Consider the following 7,232-nt stretch of genomic DNA (forward strand, 5'->3'; position numbering starts at 1 on the left):
GCTTTATAATGCCCTTCTCCATGTCAAGGGAAGGATAACTCAAGAATTTCACCACAGAATCTTCTTCATAAGCATTGCCTGTACTCTACATTTTGTAGAGAGTAATTATAGATATGATAATACTGGAAGGGATAGAGGATAATGAAGATAAGATGCGGATTGATGCTACATAATCAACTACCAATCCCTGGAAGTACAAGCGTTACAGGACAAAATGTACTGACAAGAGCAATGGGCTACACTTCTGTACTGGCATTGTCTGTGTATTCTACTTGTTGGTAAGATTAAATATAGATCTGATCTTTTTTAGTAAATGGTGGGCGAGGGAGATAAGATGCAGAATGCTACAAAATGAACCAATCCCTCTTCCCATAATACAAGAGTGTTTTGAACACTGGTGTACTGTACAAAACTTTCTTATATTATGGGACGGAGGGAGTAGCTGTTAATGTAAGTACAGTGATAGACCACGTTCAGTCCTTACAAGAGGACTGCAGAGCTAAACCTCTTCAAAAGCATTGGGTTGATTCTAAATTTATGTAAGAGTCCATACGGATCTTATAATGTCCACCAAATGGACGATTACGAGGCTAACATGTGCAGTGATGCTACATAATCAAACAGCTATGAAAGTAAGTATGGTCATACAGGGCAAGAGGTACTCACAAGAGCAATGCAGTGTGCAGTATAGTTGCGAGATTCTATGGTCCCTTGAGAACGAATGTTCTTCTGCTAACAGTTTTCGTACAAGTGAGACATTAAGGCAAATGCAGAAATGTAGTTCAAATTGTGATGTGATATCATAGACAGTACCTTACACTGCAGCCGAGACCAATGTGTAACAAGATTATTCCAGTCACCCTCGGATAAATGTAGCACCGGAGACTTTACAGAAATTTTGTTCAGAGGCTTGCCATCGAACTGCGCTTGCCTCAGGTAGGAATGATACTTCATCAACGAGTGCTTGAAAAGCGCAACCAACCCTTGCTCGTCATCACAATCCAGTTTGCTCCTCGCCTATTTAAAAGAATGAAATCTTGTGTCTTCTGTCAGCAGAAACATATGCAGTAATGACCATGAATAACATTAGTACATTACTTAAGCGTAAGTTGCGGAGGAAGACTGGAAATTGTTCTGTGTCTGCGGTATAAGCTTTCCATGAAGGAAAGATGTGCACAAAGTTCCTGACAACAACATAAGCTTCGTCTTCTAAACTGGGAAGAAATGGAACATGGGTCCTATTTGCTGCAATTGGGGCTCTCTCTGGTTCGAAAAGGGATTTGGCAACTGGATTTGGTGTACTCTTTGCTGGAATGGGGGTTTTGCGTCGTACAGCTGGTGCTATGTCAACTGGCATAATCATACTGTTTGCTGCAGTTGGGGTCTGCTAAGTTGGGGCATCAGAAATGACCAGTGTAGTAGGGCTAGAGTCTGCTAGAGTTGGGGTATTTTGTGGGTCAGCTGATATTGCAACTACACCTAATGGGCTATTTGATTTATCAGGTGCCACTACCTTTTCCAAATACTTTGCTTGTGCTCCTCCACGATCAGCAATCGCCCTCTTCCTTTTGAACGTCTGATACATAAGAACAGCATTTGAATGGATAAATATGGTATGATGACAGATGGAATATGTACTGAAAATGGATAGGCAGGGCGTATTCACATACACGATGTGTAAACTAAGCTAATGTCGGTTCAACAAAGTAGAAGCAATGCAAAGCATCAGTTGCAAGATATGTGCGAGCAATGTAACCTTGGAAAGTTAGAGCAAGTACCTTGACGGGTGAATAAGATAGGGCATCTTCCTCTGACTCCTCCACTAGGGAGCTACATTGACTTAGGTCTCCCTCTAGCTCAGAATCACTGTTAGGATCATATACTGAGCATGAATCTGTAGGTGGAGAGCATTTGCATTGCATTGCATCCAGACTTGATTTCAGTCCCTTAATGCCAAGTTTGACAGCCATGGCATTGTTCTGCTTTATTCTTTTCATGCGCGCAAGCTCATAATCATTATGATGCTGTTCAGAATCTGAGATTCATGAAAACATAAAAAGTAGTCAGATTATCTATGGAATACATTGCGGATTCAACTCGGAGAGTGTCTCCCTATAAACCCCTGCATATGCAAAGTTCACCTCCCCAACCGTGCTGACCAGACCACACACAGAAATACAAACCCCTTATGTCTCTATAACAGGCAGGCACACATTTCAAAACTGAAGTAGGAACATTAGAATCATATGAAATTCGTATTTGAACAAATAAACTAGGCAATTATGAGTGGCGTAATGTTTAGCTTCAAGGGTGGAGTGTTGGTAGTGCGACACAAAGCAAGTAGGCAGATTGTATTCCATGTAAAAGATCGAAACCTATGTAAAAGCTGGAAATGACACTTTCTTTCTATACAATGCAGTGTTCGTTACCCACACATGATGGAAGAGATCGCATAGAGAAATACTATTCACTCATGTCTATGGTTCCAGTATTTAGAAACAGGGTGGTCCACCCTAAAAGAATATTGACAACAAATATGATAAGGCAAGCATAGATGTAGTGAATCAATCATTTACTTGTGAGCTTACTAGGACAAGTATGCAGAATTGTAACTGCAGTAAGAGACCGTCCAAAATCTGAATGAAGAAGTTTGTCTAGCACTTATTGTTTGCAACTAATCGACGTGAATAATTGAATATTATATCGAATGAGTAAGAAAGACAAGTAAAATTGTCAACAAACCTGGCTTTCAGTAGCAATCTGGGTCAATGTCACTACGGCCAACAATTCAAAATGACTAGTTTCTGTTCCGAGGGCCGGCATTTTGAAAACCCTGTGAACTTTAGAGGTACTAAAGATTACCGAAATACATCTGAACCATTAAGTGTAGGTAGCACTGAGCACACAACAAACCCTAATGACAGTCCTGCCTAATGAGTAATGAATCAATTAGAAAATGGGTGATGAGGAGTGGCTGCTGAGTGTTGAGGACGTATCTCAGGATAAATTGGGTTGGCTTGGTGGGTGCTGCACGCCTGAGGCCTCAACGGACTGGGAAGGTAGGCACGGCGGCGCGCCCGGGCAGCGGTGACGCTGTTGGGCGAGCGGCTCCTGGCCTCCTGTTAGTCTGGCGTCTCCTCCTAGAGTCATGCCGTCCGGGGACGGCAAGTCGCCGGCGAGGTAGGCGGCTGGGGGCGAGTAGAGATCGGAAGCGCGCAGCAGAATAGAGGGGAATCGGGGCCTGGGACGACCAAAATCCCAGGGTGGGCCGGCCCACCGTGGGCACCCTGTAGAGATACACACCCGAGCGGCGAACATGCATTTTCGAAACTAATTTAGGAACATTTAGCTGACCAATTAAACAACTCTGTTTTAATAATATCAGATTCGTATTTGAACAACTAAGCTTGTTTAGCTTGATGGGTGGAGCAGTGTTATTATGACACGAAGCACGTATTCTGATCATATAGTGATCATAAAAGGGGGAAACTCTAAGCATATTTTTTTTAGCAAAAGAGGGTTTCCCCTCCGATTTCTATTAAAGAAACCACCACGGAAGCAACATGATCAATTAAACCCTAAGCATGATCAATTAAACCGTATTATGGATGTGCCATGGCAGATTTGAAGCTGCAAACCGGAGAAATGATATTTAGCATCCATTGTTTGCTTCGAACTAAGAACTAAATTCTAAGAGCTAAAAAGAAAGTAGAGTAACCAAGTTAAGATCTATTTTCTGGTTGAGATCAAAAAGTTGAGGAGATATGAAGTACCACCTCTCTTGCGGCGCCGTGTAGGCATCGGGGGTGCGATGGCTGTCGGTGGCGTTGAAGCAGATCTGCGACGGTAGACGGGTGCATCGGGGGATAAGTCCCGTTGCGGTGGAAGAGAAGGTCGTGTGAGCGGCCCCGGCAAAGAGGACGACGGCGCTGATGAAGCGAGAGGACGCGATGCAAGGCTATTGGTCCGTCGCCGTGGATGAGAAACGTCCATCTCTAGCAGTGGACGACGCGGTCTTGGTAGGCACTCCGGCATGGTGGAGGACGGTGGCGATGGATGTGGTGGAGGACGGCGGCGATGGATGGGGTGGCGGACGGAGGCTGGTGTGGGGATGGGGTGTTCTAGCGCGGATGGTGTATGAATGGGAAAATGGAGGGAGAGGTACGGGGAACCATGTTTTTGGGACGTGCCTGTCTGAAATATGGGAAAGTTACGAACTTAGCCCCTGTTTAAAATTTGGACATCTCCTCGGTTGGGGATAGGACAGTAATCTCGCATCTCGCCAATATTTGCCCAGACCGATTTCGGGCGAGGAGAGGGTGGTTGGCGCCCATGGTTGACACCCACGGTGTATGAACGGGGCTGACAGGTAGGGCGGTTGTGTCACGTCTGACTGAAGTTACAAACCTGCCCCTATTGAAAATATTTGCCTACATCAATTTCGGCCGAGTCGAGTTTGTTTTGCCGCCCACCGTGTATGAATGGGGAATGGAGGGAGAAACAGAGGTATTTCGGACGAGCTTGAATCAAATGAGTTTTGCCGCCCATGTTTGACGCCCACCGTGTCGGAATGGGCTCAGAGGCGGTCGTGTCACGTCTAATTGAAGTTACTAACCTACCTGTCGGGGATATACCCCGCGGTATGAACCGGCCGGACTTGGCATTTCACCGATGACCCAGCGGAGGACTAGCGACTCATGGGTCTGGCGGCTCATTGGTCAGACAGCTCATGAACCAGATGACTCATGGATGGCCCCGACGGCGGGTCCGATAGAACACTAGGCCCAAGGCCCAGAAGGCCGGCTCATGTTATGGTGGGCCGGCTTAAGAGGAAAGCGTAAGGAATATTCCCTTACAAAGGAAACAAGACTAGGACTCCACTTGTAATAGAGTAATCCTAATCCTACTAGGACTAGTAATGTAACCCGCCCCTTCAACTTATATAAGGAGGGGCAGGGCACCCAAAGAGGGGGAAGGCAACAAGAAACAATCTCTAGGGCTAGACACAAAGAGCCGGCCAAGCTGGCAACTCCCTCATGATCATAATGAGACCTAGCCACAAACAGCATGTAGGGTTATTACCGGATGATGTTTCCCGGGGCCCGAAGCTGTCTAAATCCTTGTCTTATGTTGCGTCTCTCGATTCTGCCCAACCCCTCTCAAGCTACCGCATAGATGCGTTGGCCCCGCGAATAAGTCCTGACACTAAGGACATATGCCGTGACAAAACCATGACAGTTGGCGCCCACCGTGGGGCTTGCGCACGGTGGTGATGAGTTCTTGAAGGGATCTATTTCAGGGATCGAGAAGATTGCAATTCGTCGGATGGAGAAAAGCCGGCAAAATTCATTGAGTTATGATCATAGTCATGATTAAAAGTTTGAAACATCAGGCTCGAGATTGAGATCAAGAGTTGGGGTGGCGTCTGAGATCCGTTTAATCTGACAGCGACCAATTGTCGTTGCTGCGCCGCCTACAAGTTTCAAGATTTTCTGCGATTTGATCCAAGACTGAGTGGAATTTGTTTTGAGTTAAATTTGCTTGGTCTGGTAGCCGCTGTTTACGCGTACCTACGTAGTCTCATGCGCGCCTGACCGCAGCTACATATTCCACGGATGATCTGCTGGGTCAAGAACAGAGGAGACAAGTACTAATCAAGGAAAACTGCGAGGCTGCTATGTTGCTACCTCGAACAGATCACCGAAGTGATTGAAATTAGCGATGTGGAGGTTTCTGTTCATGTGCTAATACTACGACCCAGAAACGAAGACTAGTCAACGCAACTACGACCCGGAAACGAAGAGATCAGTAAACCGGACTCCTCTGCAATCTGTGCCTCACCTGGGCCCAGAATCCGAGCTATTTGCTGAGAACGGCCGGCACACTTCTGCCGCGTCACCGGCCCTGTGGGGCCGAGGAGCCGCCTGGTGCCGTCCTTGCAAACGAGTCGTTGCCGTCGCTCGCCTCGCTCGGGCTCGAACCACTGTATACAACAACCAAAACGGACGGGTGGTTGAACCCGGACTCTGCGCCTCCGTCAGTCGCCGCCGCCGGTCGTCTCTGTCTTGGCTGCGGCTCGTTGAGCCGTTTTGGCTGGTCCAACCCGCTGGTTTTCACCTCCGCCAGAGCTTTGAATCGCCCGTCACACGCTGAACCGCCCCGCGCTAAGACGCCGGGCTCCATCGCCTCTGTCTTCACTCCCGTGGCTATGGCCTGGGGCTCCGTGCGAAGACCGCCGCTACCGTTTTTGCTTCGCCACTATTTCAAGCAAGCTACTTCCATGGACGACGCGCCCCGATCTCTGCCGCCTCCCGTGAGTCGCCGCCTCCGTCTGCCGTGGAGCCGCTAGCATGCCTCGTTTCTGCGGTCGCCGATGCACCTCGTCGGCCTAGTCCGTCGAGCCGGTTACCTCCGTCACCGTGGCTCCGCGCCTGCCGCTTCAAGCCGCCGCCGAACCGGTGCCGGGCTGCCCCGGACTCGCCTCGGTTGCCCCAGACCTCTGTGGCCTCCACCTGTCGCCTCGCCACGCCAGGTCACTGCCGTCACACCCGAGGCTGCATCCGAACCGTCGCAGCGCTCTTCTACCACAAGTCATCGGCCGCCTTCGTCGACACAGCCGCAGGCCCCGCCTCGTCGACCCCGCGCCTCAAGCCGGCTCCGCTTTGACTCGCCGGGTGCGTGTGTCTGCTGGCACCACTTCACCGTCACCTTGCGGGGCTCCTTGTCTCCGAGCAGGGCCGGTTTGTGCCCACTGTGCCTTGCGCCGTCGACAAGCCGCTTCAGCCGTTACCTGCTTGCCAGTCTCCGTTAAGCCGGCCCTGCGCTACGGCTGCTCTCCGCCTTGCTGGGGACACCTTGAGCCGCCCCGCTTGTATCTAAACCGCCTCAAGCGGGCTTATCATCCCTTGCCGGCCACCGCCGGGTCAAGTCGCCGCGCCTCCGGCTATTTTAAGTCGCTAAACCGCCAAGAGCTTCTGTAGCTGATCCGTTGGCCCTACCCTTGATTTCTACTGTGTGTGGCTGTGGCCTCTAAATAAGATTATTGTTGAGATGGATGAGATGGTGGAGAAGTCATTGAGAGAAGATTAATCGGCGCTATGGTCATTTGTGAAGCCAAGTTCGCGCAACACTTCCGCGTTGAACCGCCGGAGCCGCGTTGGGCTACCTCTACCACTGCCTCATGCCGTCATTATTAAGTAGCCAGGGCATCGCTCCGCCGTCAGGCGTCAAAC

Source organism: Aegilops tauschii, chromosome 3, assembly GCF_002575655.3.
Source record: "Aegilops tauschii subsp. strangulata cultivar AL8/78 chromosome 3, Aet v6.0, whole genome shotgun sequence".
Taxonomy (NCBI): domain Eukaryota; kingdom Viridiplantae; phylum Streptophyta; class Magnoliopsida; order Poales; family Poaceae; genus Aegilops; species Aegilops tauschii.